Here is a 14,628-nt window from a genome sequence, read left to right as displayed (position 1 = left end):
GCCTAATGGACATAAACAGTTTCCCTGTGTCGGTGTCAGAGGACCTTGCCTTTGGCTGCAAATGTGAAAAATTATTACTATTATGCTGTGAACTATGGCCATTTCGAGGGAAATGTTATATGGCTTTTGGTTTAACAGTTCAGATCTGAGAAGTGCTGTATGCAATAGTTGGCCTCTCTTTTCTTCTTGTTACAGGTTGGTTTTTTCCCAGGGGAGTGTGTGGAACTCATTAATAAGAACATTCCTGAGGCACTCATCAACTCAGTGCCAAAGCCAGGTAGGGATGTTACATTTGATGGTGTGGGGAAGCAAAATGAAGTCTTTTTTGGGGTGCGTTCCATGTTTAGTACCTCCTTTATCCATGCCACATTGTCCTCTGGGTTGATGATTCTTCATGCACACCATGGGGCAGGGATTTGGTGCAATCTTCCTGTGTTTATGACTGGACTTGTGGAATCTATAGAATCTTCATAGAATGGCTTGTGATGGAAGGGTCTGCAAGGATCTTAGGCTTCCACTTCCCTGCATCAGGCTGTGCTGCCAGCCCCCACATTTATTGTCAGATTAGACCAGGCTGCCCAGGGCCCCATCCATCCTGGCCTTGGGCTCTTCCAGGCATGGGGAAAATCCCTTTTTGTATGTACTGGTTGGTAATGTTCTTCCCGTTCTGACGTGCTCTGTAGAATGTGCTGTGCTCGGCCTCGTCCAACGGAGCCAGACCTGAAATGACCTGGTTTCTTCCTTTTGTTGTGCAGTGCCCAAGAAACGCAGCAAGATCCTCACCTTCCTTCGTTCCTTGGTGAAGGCCCGCCCAAAGAAACCGACCGAGCGGGAGGTGGAGAAGGAAAGGGTGTTTGGCGGTGACCTGGGAGAGCATCTTCTCCACTCCGGTCGTGATGGTAAGGAGCTGCCCATTCCTGAGATCTTCCTCTGCTGGGCATCTAAAGAAGATGAAAGGGAGCTCATATCTAGCAGGGGGCAGGCTGATAGCAGTGGAGACACGTGTAATGGGAGTTGATGGCTGAAGGATCAAGTGAGGCGGATGCTCCTAAGAGACAAGCACATCTGTATTTGCTTCAGCCAAGCCTGGCAGGGCTTAGTGGATGGGATGTGACTCCCGGGAGCACAGCCTGCAGCACGATTGAATCAGGAGCTCCACTGACGGCTGGCACGTGTTCTTCAGTCCCCCAGGTCCTCCAGAGCTGCGCTGAGTTCATTGAGCAGCACGGCGTGGTGCAGGGGATATACCGCCTGTCCGGCGTCGCGTCCAACATCCAGAGACTGCGGTAAGAGTGCTGCGACTGACACAGCCTGAGTGCATCTGGTGTGGCTTTGGGCTTGCCTTCCTCTCGCTCAACCGGGTTTGCGTCCCTCTCTCCAGGCAGGAATTTGAGTCGGAGCAGATTCCTGAGCTCACCGTCCGTGACATTCACAGCGTGAGCTCCCTCTGCAAGATGTACTTCAGGGAGCTCCCGAACCCTCTGCTCACCCACCAGCTGTACGGCAAGTTCTCGGTAAGCACAAGGCCACGTCTTTCATTTCCCTCTTCCTGGGCCTCTTGGCAGATGGCTGCAGCAGTGCCCCAGCTCGGAGGCCCTTTTGCTGTCAGCCCCACGAGGTTTACTCGCAGTGCTGTACTAGCCTGATTGGTGTCTCGCTCCCTTTCTGCACTACTCCAGGATGCTGTTGGTGCCGCTACAGAGGAGGAGCGGCTGCTCAGAATGCAGGACGTCATCCAGCAGCTGCCCGCTCCTCACTACAGGTCAGTGCTGCCCTCAGCCTGCTGAGCTCAGCCCTGCTGCATTGCAGAGGGCAACGATGCAGTTCCAGCCTTTGTCTTTCTGAATTGCAGCACGGCATGCTCGTTGGTGCTGAACGTTTGCCTCTCTTGTTTTCCAGGTCTCTGGAGTATCTGATGAGACACTTGGCGTGTCTGGCTGGGAGCTCCAGTATAACAAACATGCATGCCAAGAACCTAGCCATTGTGTGGGCTCCAAACCTCTTAAGGTAAACTTCTGGTTCTGTTTCAACACAACGCTTACATCTGTTCTCCATTAAAAAAAAAAACAGTGCTCCCTTTTTCTCCATCAAATGTGCTCTTCTCCTGTAAAATCTGTGGCTGACAGAAGAGCAGGAGCCTGAGCTGTTCTCCATCCCCACGGGCACAATGTCTAGGTGACAATTTCTGCAGTCTTGTTGAGATGGGACTGACGTGTCCTTGATCATCCAGGGGAATTTCTGCAGTGGCATCACTGATTGCCCACTGCGGAAGTCTCCAGAGCCTCAGCTGACAGCTTTTGGCTGCAACAATTCAGACTCGGGGAAACGGTCTTGGAGAAATGACTTCTAAAATCTGCCTTTTCTACAGATCACAGCAGAACGAGTCTGCCTGCGCCAGCGGAAGAGCTGCCTGCATGGAGCTGCAGACGCAGTCGGATGTGGTGGAATTCATCATCAACCACACAGACGTCCTCTTCGGCTCCAAATCCGGAGCAGACATTGCAGATGCAGCAGGTGAGTGTCTTCCTCCATTAGCTTGATCTTGACCTGACACCTTGACCAAATGCAGGCCTTCTCCAGGATGTTTGAGATACTCTTTTACCATCAAGGGGACAGCAGACCTCTGGACTTCCATTAGGGTATGGCATCCTGTTACTGGATGCTGAGAATGTCCAAGCCCAAACTTCACAAGGAGGAAACCGTCATTATTATGGTTTGCACGCAGGAAAAGCTTGATGCAAGTGTGGCAGCGAAGCTTTCTCAGTTCCCTGCCCCTTTTATCTAGGGGTGAGCTCTCTTAATGATGACCATGTCCTTTGCCATAAACTGACCTCTGCCCACATGGTTAGTTTGAGCTCCTCTTCTTCCAGTGGCTCGGATAAGCAAGCCTGAGAAAAATACAGCACCTCCCCCAGAACTGTGGTGGCTGTGCTGCTGCTTTCTGATCCTCGCTCTTACCTGTGGTTTTCCCTGACAGGGCACAATTCTCTCCCAGGGCCCAAGTCTGTGGGGGTCTCTTCTGCTGCCACAAAGCTGCTCAGCCTGGAGGAGGCACAGGCACAGAGGCGAGGCCACAGCACCTCTTCTGTGGTAACAGAGAGCAGCAGGGACATTGAAGTGGAAGAAAGCCCTGCAGCTGGGCAGGGCAAATTCCACACCGTCATTGACTTTCCATCTGACAGGTAAAGAGGACTTTCTTTTCCAGCACCTAGCATCATTGTTTGGGTGGGATTTTGTGTTTTCCTTCAGAAACCAGGCAGTGCTAGGAACAAGCAACTGCTGCCAAGAGCTCAGTGCTGCTCTTCCCTCACCCTGCACCACGCACTACTCACAGCATTGGCTGTTTTCTCTCTCCAGACAAAATCCACCAAGTAAGAAGGAGGAATCACCAGCTAGCAGTTGGTGTTGCTGCTTCAGCCTCAGGAAGCCATCCTCTGGCAGCAAACGCCAACTGCAGCGCAATGCCAGGCAGCCCTCAGAAACAGCAGTGGTAGTCCTGGCAGGTAAGGGTGCAAATGCAGCTTCCAAATCCCTGCTTTTCAGGAACATACAATTCAAGCTTGCTCTGCACATGCATCTCTTTCTAGCGTTCAATCCCGTGCCTAAATCTTCACCCCTGATCAAGAACCACTGTCGTAATTCAGCTTGTGGAAGTTTGACACTAACCCCTGTGTATCCTTTCTAGGTGAATCGAGCCCTTGCCAAGCCATAAGATCCAGGGCAAGTAGCAAGGATGCTCTGTGTGCTTCCATCAGTGGAGAGCTCTTAGGAAGCACAAATTGCTGCAGTTCCAATAGCAGCCTTCCATCTAACAACATTAATGGAGAGAAGGAGCTCATCCAAGTCCATGCTCTCATTACACCTGGCTCTGCTGAAGTTGCTGACCTGAGCCTCCCAGACACCACAGTCACAAGTGTGGATTTTAACCCAGAGTCTCTGCAGTGCAGCCCATCTGAAGCACAGTGTGAGTGCCCCGACAGCAGCACCTCCATGCAGGAGCAGGTCAGCATCAGTGAAGAGGAGCAGAGCCTCTTGCAGGGGGACTTTCAATCAGACCTCCAGTCCCAGGCACCGGACAGCAGCACTGAGAGCTCTGAGCCACTCTCTCCATGACAAGACAGGATGAGTCCCATCTTCACCGTGGACCTCTCACACCCTCCTGTCCTTTATATAATAATAAAAGCACACTCGTGCTCAATCAACGCCTTGACTGCCTCCAGAGTCTTCATTCACACGGACTGGGATGAATGCAGCACACAGCAAGGCACCCCAGCTTGCAATGCTGTGGCTGTGGGGTGCGTGCAGCATAGCTCCGGGTTTGTTCCTGTTTTGTCTGGCTTTGGGATGTCTGCAGGGGGAGCTCTGCTACCATTTGGCATGGTAGCAAATAATCTCTCGCATCCTGGATGCTGCTCATGATACTCCCAAGCTTCCTGGCTGTGGCTTTGTGATGCTTTTCAGGGCCTTCTGATGCATTTTGATGCCTTGGATGTTCCCTAACACCTCCCTCCTCCCATCATGTCCTTTCCTGGCTCCCATCTACGAGCTGGCCGTGCAGATCATCTCCAGACCTGTCATCAGCACACTGCGGCAGGAGAAGCTCCCCCTGGCCAACGTCAGGCAGTACTGCTTGGTCTGCAGCTCAGTGGCCATTTCCCTTTTAGGCGGCTCCTGCAGAAGAATCAAGCAGCAGAACCTTTTGCTCACCCTGCACCACACAAATGCTGCAAAAGCAGAAACAACCTGGGAATCTCTGGTTTGCAAGACTTCACAGACACTTATTGACTGTGTCTGATGGTTCCCTCCCATCCTTGATTTCCTTCTCCCCTTCTCCTCGTCGGATCCCACTGCTGAGCCATGATCAAGCTGCCCAGTGTGGCAGAGCATCGTGCAGAGCCGTGCTGGCTCCTCCTCCCCTTCCTCTCCTGCAGCTCAGCGTGCAACCTGAGCAAGTTTTTTTCTGAGAAAGTGACCAGCTCTTTTCCATCCCTTTGCCCCTACAAACAGTTGTCCAGAGGATCTCGTCCAAGAATTCCTGGAACAGCCTGCAGCTGGCTCTCCTGAAGTTCAGGCTCCTGCCTTTGCTTCCTGCCAGGCCCGCATTCCTTGAGATCACCAACTCAAGGAGGGCATGGTCACTGCAGCCCTGACCACCTCCTGTCGTAACCCCTGGTGTGCACCATGTCCAGCAATGCTTCCCTTCTGCTTGCTGTGCCCAATGCCTGCACCACAGAGTGATTCTCACTGCACTCCAGGAGTCTGTCAGATTGCTTGCAGCCAGCCATGCTGATTTCCCAGACTGACTGGAATCCCCCATCAGGATGAGAGTCAGTGAGTGCGATGCTTCTGCTGGCTGCAGTAAGCAGCTCCCACCAACAGGCTCTCTTTCCAGGCGGCTGTAGCAGACCCTCACCTCCAGAAGCCCTGCACTGCTGCACTTCCTAATTTTACCCACAAGTTCACAACCTGGTCATGGCTCTTCTTAGTTCTTTGCACTCAACTTCTCATCATAGAGGGCAAATCCCTTGCCTTCCAGAATTCCATAGTATCAATTGTGTCTGCTTTATGTCAGGATTTTTTTTCTTTCCTTTCTTTTTCCATTTTCTAGGTAGGAAAATGAATTTCTGAGCCAGGAGAGGCAGAAGTGAAACAGTCTTCCTGGCACTGCTCAGGTTGCATGAGTTGCCAAGTGCTCCTCAGGTAATGTGTGCTGAAGAGCTGACCTTGGTGGCAGGGGCTGTGGCTGCATTTTGTGCCTGTCATGCGGGAATCCAAGAAAGCCTATTCAGAGCAGGAGCTGCAGAGTGAGATAAACATCATGAGAAGGTAAGGCTGAGAAGCAAGGACACCTCCAGAAAGAAGAGAAAAACTGAGTCAAGTGAGCTGCGTGACGGCCGTGTGATGCTGACCATGATTGGAGGAAGAGCGCATGGCTGGGAATGACTGATGGCTCTGGTTGGATGGGTGCCTGTGTGCACAGAGTTAAGGAGTGTTTGTGGGATGTTTTGCTGGCATCTAACGGCTGTAAGGGGAAGTCAAGAGAGAAAACTTGTGAATGCATATAAGGGATGTTAAAATCTGGAACAGACTGTTTGGATCATTCACAGCTGAGTCCAGATTGCCACACTGTCAGAACCTGGGGCCTAGGATTTTCCTTTAAGAGTGCCAACTGCTTATTTTAAATGATAAAAAGTAACATTGAAAAAAGCTTCCCTCCTTGCATTAGAATAAGGCATTGATATTTGATGTTTCTGTCTTTCCATTCCTTTAGCAGCCTGGGTGTTGATGCAGCTGCATGCATCTGCTGCCCTCTCCTTCTATTTTGTGTAAAAGAACAGTAAAATATGCAATCAGTGTGAGATCTTTCTGAAGTATTTTACTTTATTTGCCCCTAGGCTGCAATGGCTGGGAAATGGCAGTGTCACCCAGGAGCCCACACGGCGACCTGATGTCTCATTGTTGGGGTCTATTGGAAACCACCACGATGACAAAAGAATGCCTGGGATTCCTCCGGCCCAAATGCCAAACCTTGCACTTGGCTGTGCTGAACCTCATGAGGTTCACCCAGGCCCACCTCTCAAGTCTGCTGAGCTCAAACAGATGTCATTTTTCTCGTGTCCTTCCATTCCGAGTCCATCTGTTCCCCAAAGCAAAAGCATTCTGACCAAGGCTGCAGTTGCAGCTGACTTCCCAAGGCTGCAAGACGTGGTGGTGACACAGCCTTGTGCTTCTGCATTGGTGCTCATCCCACGTTTCCTTTCTCTGTCTCGCAGGTCAGCTCCTGCTGGAAGCAGATGGTATCCCAGTGTGAATGAAGGTCAGTGCAGGAGCAGCTGCTGATGGGAGGAAGGAAGTCCATGCTGAAGAGCTCTGAAGCATCTGCAGGTATGGTTCTGGAGGAGGCAGCAGTGATGTCGGAGGGCTCCCCAGCAGGAAGCTGTCTCATCCAAATGCTTGCTGAGTGGTTGGAAGGGAGCTTTCTGCATGACAGCAGCACCAGCTGCTTGCTTCAAATGCTGCAAAGACAAGGATTAGCACGAGTTCCAGTATCTACAGTATCATCACGAATCACGATAGGATTACAATGTGTCCTCATACAAACGCAGCCATTTCTCTCTGAGTCCAGAGGCTGTCCGGAAAGCATCTTTGAGGTCTCTCACACCAAACCACTGCTGTCCGTGTGGGATCTGACTCATTAGGGTATAGGGGTTAGGAACCACAGGCTGTCTTTTGAGAACGGGTTCAGTCATTTCCTTACATCTTGCACCAGCCGATACGTGCCGTCTGCCTTCCGTGCCGACAGGATTGGGGTGTTATAAGGCCACAGACAAGGTTCCAGAAGACCATCCTTAACCACTGTCTGTGTTACAGCTTTTAGACCCACTCTCCCTTCTAAGGCTATGGGATATTGTTGCTGTTTCACAGCTCCACTCCCTCCTTGGGCAGTTCTTTCTAAGGGAAAATTGTGAGTCCACCCCGATTTCCTTCCCCTGCCCACACCTTTGGATTCATTTCTTCTTCATCACAGCTGTTAACACATTCATTGACACCTGACATCTGTTTCACAGACTTACAGCTGTAATCTTCATTTAACTGTTAAATCTCTCCCCCAGAAATCGGTCCCTGCTTCAGGCACAGAGAACAATTGCCCTGCAACTATTTTCTCTTTCCATTTTAGTTCTGTGGTCTCCAAGAGTGGAGCTGTCATTTCTGATCCCTCAGCCCCCCTCCCAAGCCTGCTCATGGCTGTAACACTCCAGCAGGGACAGCCTCGGGACCCAGAGGATCCATTTTCTGCCATTCCTGCATGGCAGCTTGTCGAATCATTCCTCTTTCCTCCCAGTTAAACAACATACTCAGGATGGACATCATCTCGTCTCATGGGTAAAAATCTGGCCCCAAGAATTGATCACACTGCTCTGCTAATCCAATAGGATCTACCAGGGAAGATTTCATTTCCCTTTTAAAATCTCTCCCCTCTCCACTATGAGTGGGGCATTGACATGCCCTATTCCTGTTAACCCTGGAATGGCACTGACAGCTTAGAGCAAAGAGATGCTCTTTCTGCGGTGTCCTGCTTGCCTGCGCCTCCCTGGAGGATCAAATGCCACAGATGTGCACCGTGCCATGGAAGTAGCAGGAAAAGAGCACAAGAAGGCACTCCTCACCGTGCCATGGGGGAAGGAACAGTGCTTTGTCGTGTGTGTGTCCTTTTCTGCATGTGTGCAGCAGTAGAACACCACGTTTCCTGCAGTGCTCTGGAACCCAACTTTCCTTTCACCTGGCTGCTGCTGGGTGTCCAGGAAGTTATGCACAACAGCCACATACATCCAGATACACGTCTGGTACCTCTGAACTAGCTAATGCTGTAGGATGGAATGTTGTTTCTGCACTGGCTATCAAATGGGGGATTGCTCTGAAGTAGTACAGCACCAGGTGTTTTGTAATTTGCCCTTAGAAACAGTTTGAAAAAGTAGAAAGACTTTATTAGTATTAGTAAAAAGAAGTTATTTCATAACATATTTTAGAAATACAGTTGTTCAATCATGTGATCAATTCTCACTTACAGAACTGTAATAGTTACAAATAGTATGGGTATAGCATTAAGGACCAGAAAGCATGTTGTAAGGCCATTCTGTTTGGATAGGAGAAACTCAGCAAAAGAAAAACAGACTCCAAAGAAGCCAGGGCCTCCACACAAGGCCGAATTGACTCACTCTGTGGGCAGGTCGTCAGCTGTCAGACATTCAATAATTAGCAGTATACCTGCTGAGCTAGCAACAATTGGTGTTTAGCCAGTCACACACACACACACAGAATGGCCCGGGTTGAAAGGGACCTCAAGGATCAGGAATCTCCAACCCCCTGCCACAGGCAGGGCCACCAACCTCTGTACCACTGCACATATGCACATTGCTGGATAGAAACAGCAGTGTGGGAAAAAACTGTATGCTGTGGATGCAAAGGGTGAATCAGAATGGCTTAACAGCTCAAATTATGAATGTATTTTCACCTTCACATTACCCATACAATGTCTGAGAAGGAGCTGTCAGATTTTTTTGTAGCCAAAACTTACTCTGCTAGTTGAAAAGATGTGGCAAGAAAATGAGATCAAAAGGGGAGGCAAGAGCAGCAAAGGCAGCAGCCAGATGTTGGAAAAAACACCCAAGAAGACTGAAACAAAGCAGACATCATCTCTCCAGAGCGACTGTTGCCAAAGATCAAGCTGTGGCACGTAGCTCATAACAGGTCAAAAGGCTGCAGACCTTCTAACGATGGCTCTCTCTGTCTCTCAGCTTCCTGCATTTGGGCCTTATGCTCCCTTTCTTTCACCAGCCCTCATGTGAAGTGCCTAGCTGATGGCAGCCCTGCTCAGCCTCAGAGAAAGGTGACCCCAGCCAGCATTTCTGTGCTTTGTGTCCTGTGTCAGCAATAACTCTGAGTAACTAATGCATTCAGGAAAATCAGGGTCTGTTCGTGGACCATTTGCAAACATAAAGAGATGCCAAAACCGAATGGATAACTGACCTGTTATGAATGATTATCCCCACCTCTTCTGTTTGCAGCTCAGTGACTGTGGGCAGCCAGTCGAGCCAATGCACACCCCAGAAACATCAGACAAGGCACTTCTGACCTCGTTCTTCCTGTGACCTTACAGCACTGCCCTGCAGAATGAATGTGTGTCTTCAGAGATCTCTCTTGGCAAGACTTCAAGAGCAGCTCAGTCAGTAGTTCACAACTTCACACCCATCTGGCTGTTAGATCTACGAGGGAACTGTTGATGTCAGAGCTAGAACATTGCCAAGCTGCAACAAAAGCTGCATGGCAACGCAGTGTTGATGATCTCCACATCTTTCCGGCAGTGAAATTTATTTTTAATTCTCTGCAGGAAAAGGTTTGTGCCAAATGACAAAGGAAAGAACCCTTCCTGCAAAACGTCTGTTAGAAAGCAGCACGTTGTCAGCTGGAATCATGAGTTATTTCAGCCCTCACTGGGCTGATCTGGAGAAGGGCTGTGCCAAGGTATTTACAGATGTCTTCTGATGGGTTTGAAGCATTTCTGGCTTGCGGGGTAGGCATAATTCTGCAAAGCTGGTGGATTGCTTGATCAATCTGAAATACAAGAAAGATCAATAAATGACCAAAAAAAAAAAAAAAAGCACCCAGATATATTGATAGCTGCATTACGTACTACATGATTCCTTTCAGCTGTATGTTTTTTTTTAGATAAGAAAGTGTAGAGCTGCCAGTTCCCTTATCCATCCTTTCAAGCTCCAGGCTAAGTGAGAAATGTTATTCCTCTCAACTGGAAGATGTATTCTGGGAAGAATGGTCTTCAAACTATTTGCGTTTCTTTAAGACATTCAGTTATGGGAAAATAAAACAAACCAAAACAAAACAACAAAAAAACCCACCAACAACCTCTATATTCTGAAAATGAAAAAAAAAAAAACCCTTTTGACTTTTGACTTTACCTTCAGTAAATAGAGGGCAGTGATGGCACTACACTTACATTAATCCTTGATGAAATAGTACAGCACTGATAGAAACTTCCCAACAGTCTGTGCTGATCTGAAATGCTCTGGCAACTCTTTGCAAAAGGCACTTCATGCTGAGTATTTTTATGTCATTGCTTGCTTGCTGGTATCACCTGTGCTGAGCTAGCTGGACAAACCCAGATTGGCAGCTCCTCAGATGTGTTACCAGCTAATTTCTCACTGATCATTAGAAACAGAAAGTTAATTCTCCTGGGAATTTTAGCCAGCTTTCTTGCTGTGTATTCATCCTTGGCATAACTAATTCTGTCTTTAGACATGTTTTTGAAACACTCACACGTTTTACCAACAGATAAGTAGATAAGAGACCAAAATGCTGAATGGGAATGAAAAAAAAAGCCATGTCAAAACAACACCAAAAATAGAAGAATTAAAAGTGTTCCAAAAGGTTAAAGATGTGGACTGAAAAAGTCTCAGCCAAAAATATCTCTGAGGAATTTTTAAATTTATTTCTGTATTTCTTCTACTTGCCAAGAAAGCACGATCTTACTTCTCCAGCAACATTGGTGTGCCCTTATCTTACTAGAGAAAGGGCCTCTCACCATGGCACAAAGCTGCTAGAGTTTCCCAGGACACAGGAACAAGATTTTCTCCACTTTTCCACTCCTCCACTGTAGCATTTTGCAGTCAATGCTTTGGGGTTTTGGCAGAACTCACGGGTTACCCTAGTGTAGGATACTGGCTTCTACATTGCCAAGATACCTCATGGTAATTTTGGTCGCCCAGATTTCAGCTCTGTTGGGGATGAAAAAAGAGGCTGAATTTCCCACCGTCAGTCCCACAGATTCCTTCTCTCCCATTGGAAACGTCTGGGACATTACTGAGAAAAACACTGCAGTCTTTTGTTCAGGGGTTGGCAAAGGCAATGCTCCCCGCATTCCTTGCAGGGGGCTTTTTCCATGACTTTTTCACTGCTGTACACAAGTGCATACGGATACTTGGACACTGCGATGTAGGTCGCTCCAAAAGTAATGCCTGCTGTTGATTTCGATGGAAACTGCAGCTCTGCTGCCATCTGCTGGCACGACAACAGAACGTAATGGAGTATTTGTAGGAAGGTTCAGCCTCTGCTGCCGTACCACCAACAGTCACCTCTGATATCACGGGCATTCATCATTATCTGTCATCACAACACCTGAACGTACGGCCACTGACACAGATTGCTGACAAGGCCTACGATTAACCTGCAGCAATGAGGAAACCCATGAAGTCTACGTGGAAATGATAAAAGCTGACCAGGATAACTGCCAGCCAAGTTTCATGTTACAGATCGGTGCATCATTTCTGTATTTGGCAGGGTTGAGCAGTCGGCAGTTGGAAAACAAAGCACTGGATTTTGCAGTGTTAGTGACAGAGTGAGATGAGAACGTCTGCTTTATCCGAGACGCCGTCCCAGAGCGTTATGTGGAGACTTCCCACACTGCGGCACGTCCTCCGGCATCACCGCGAAGTGCGGACGCCTCGACCGCCGAGGTTCGCCGCTTCGGAGCCGTTCCCGCCAGAAGCGCAGCGACGGCCCGCGAGGCGCGGCGCGGTTCCGGCCGCTTCCCTCACTCACGGCTCCCCGAGGCGACGGAGCGGCCGCGCGGCTCTCGGCCGGGCGGCTCTCGCGAGAGCGGCCGACGCGGCGGGGACGTCGCCGGGGCTCGCCTGGAAAAAGCCTCGGGGGCGGAGCGGAGGCGGCGGGGCGCGAGGATCGCCCGGGCCGCTTTAACGAGGAGAAGCCGCGAGCCGCTCGGACGCGGGACCGCGCGGCGAGGGCGGCCGTCGGCGCCGCCGGGCGAGCGGTGAGTGCGCGGCTCCCGTTGACGGCCCGGCGGCCGCAGCTCCGGAGGCGCCGAGTGGCCGCGGCCGCGCCCGGCGGAAGGCTGACGCCGCAGCTGCGGAGCCCCGGGTGCTGCTGGGCGCCGGCAGACCGGGCGGCTCGCAGAGATGCAGAACTGTGGGGTTGTGCCAGTGAAAGCGCCTCAGCTGCCACACGCAGGCAGGGCTGCTGTTCCGTCGTTGCTGCGCTCGGCGGCCGCTGTGTGAAATGGCGGCGCTTCGTGTGAACCTGGCTGCTGTCTCAGTTAGTCCAGGCTGTGTCTTCTGTGGGTGGTTCTGCTGGGAAAATGAGGTGCTAGAGATCCACCTCTGCAGTGTGAGTGTTCTCCTGCTCCCGCGTTGCTTCTCCTGCTCCCACATCCCTCTCTGCGCAGGGCTTTGGTGGTTTCTGTGAGGAGAAGCCTGGACGAAGAAGTGGCTGCAGGACGGTGCCCAGAGGCTGGTGCTCAGTGGCTCGACGTCTCGCTGGAGATCGGAGGCAAGTGGTGTCGCACGTTGCTGGGACTGATGTTCTTTTGTGTCCGTGAGATTGGCAGTGGGGCTGAGTGTTCCCTCAGCAGGTCTGTAGATGACACCGAGCTGTGGGCTGTGGTCAGCACACCGGAGGGATGGGGTGCCACCAAATGGACCTGGACGGGCTTGAGCACTCGGCCTGGGAGAGCCTCAGCAAATTCAAGTGCAAGGTCTTGTACCTGGGCTGAGGCAGCAGCCATTAGCAGTACAGACTGGGGGATGAAAGGATTGAGCGCAGCCCTGCTGAAAAAGACCCGGGAGTGCTGGTGGATGGGAAGCTGGACATGAGTCAGCCCGGAAAGCCAACTGTATGCTGGGCTGCACCCAAAGCAGTGTGGCCAGCAGGGTGAAGGAGGGGATCCTTCCTCTACTTTGCGCTGGTGAGGCCTTACCTGGAGTCCTGTGTCCAGATGTGGAGTCCTCAGTACAGGAGAGACGTAGACCCGTTGGATTGTATTGAGTGGAGGGCCATAAGAATTATCCAAGGGGTGAAGCACCTCTCCTATGAGGACAGGCTGAAAGAGCTGGGGCTGCTCAGCCTGGAGAAGAGAAGGCTCTGAGGTGATTGTTGCATTTCAGTATCTCAATGGGAGCTACAGGAACAAAGGTGATAGACTCTTTATCAGGGTCTGTTGTGATAGGACCAGGGGAAATGGTTTCAAGCTTAAAAAGGATGGATTTAGGTTAGATATTAGGAAAAAGTTTTTTACAGTGAAGGTGGTAAGGCAGTGGAACAGATTGCCCAGAGATGTGGTGGATGCTGTGTCCCTAGTGACTTTCAAGGCAGTGTGCTGGATTAAACCATGGGGAACCTGATGTAGATGTAAATGTCCCTGTTCATTGCAGAGGAGTTGGACTAGATGACTTCTAAAGGTCTGTTCCAACCCTAAGGATTCTATGATAAAAGACACTATACACACTCGCTTGGCTTTGATTTCTGTCTCTTGCCACTTACTCTTCCTTTCCTCCTGTCACTGATACAAACATCTCATTTGCTTTTCTCTATTTTGTTTCCATGTAATCTATTCTAGTGTCTTCGGATGCCTTTCTTGCACTCAGTTTCTTTGTTTCCTACACAAAGGAAACCCACCCGTGACCCCTCCCTCCCCCCACTCTTCTAACTTCTTTCCAGGCATTCCATTCCTAAACTTATTGGTATTCTGAACTGTCCTCTGATTTCATCATGGCAACAATCCATCCTCCATCCTTGACATCTCTCTAGAATTTCTCTCACTAAAGCCTTTGATGACTGCAGCTGAATCTCAGATCCACATCAGTATGCTTATCTTTTTCAAATTATCAGACACCTGCCTCACATTTAACCAGGCTTTTCTTACTGAATTCTTGCCCTTCCTCAGGGACTGTATCCTCTCTGAGCTTCTCTCATTATTCTCCAACATTTTTTTTCAGTTTTGTTTTGGGGGGGTGGGGGTGGGAGCAAGACAACACCTTTAACTTCCTATGGGTTTTGGATAAATTTTTTGTCTCTGTCCACGCTGTCTGTGGATAATTTTGTCAGAAAACAAAGTCAGTTCCAAATTCTGAGACAGAGAAGCAGATTAAAACTTGGTTCTCTCTCTTTGGTGCTCTCTTGAAAACATTCAGCAATCCGCTGAGTTCAGCATTTGTGTGCGTGCTGCATGGCCTGAATTCAGTGCTCTACAAAAGTTTCTGTTGTTTGGCATAAAAGAGGTCTGGATCCTGTACTTTGCTACCCTAGTATCTCTGGTTCTGC

Source organism: Phasianus colchicus, chromosome Z (assembly GCF_987193195.1).
Source record: "Phasianus colchicus chromosome Z, bPhaCol1.hap1.1, whole genome shotgun sequence".
Lineage (NCBI taxonomy): Eukaryota > Metazoa > Chordata > Aves > Galliformes > Phasianidae > Phasianus > Phasianus colchicus.
Note: the sequence above shows the minus strand (reverse complement) of the source record.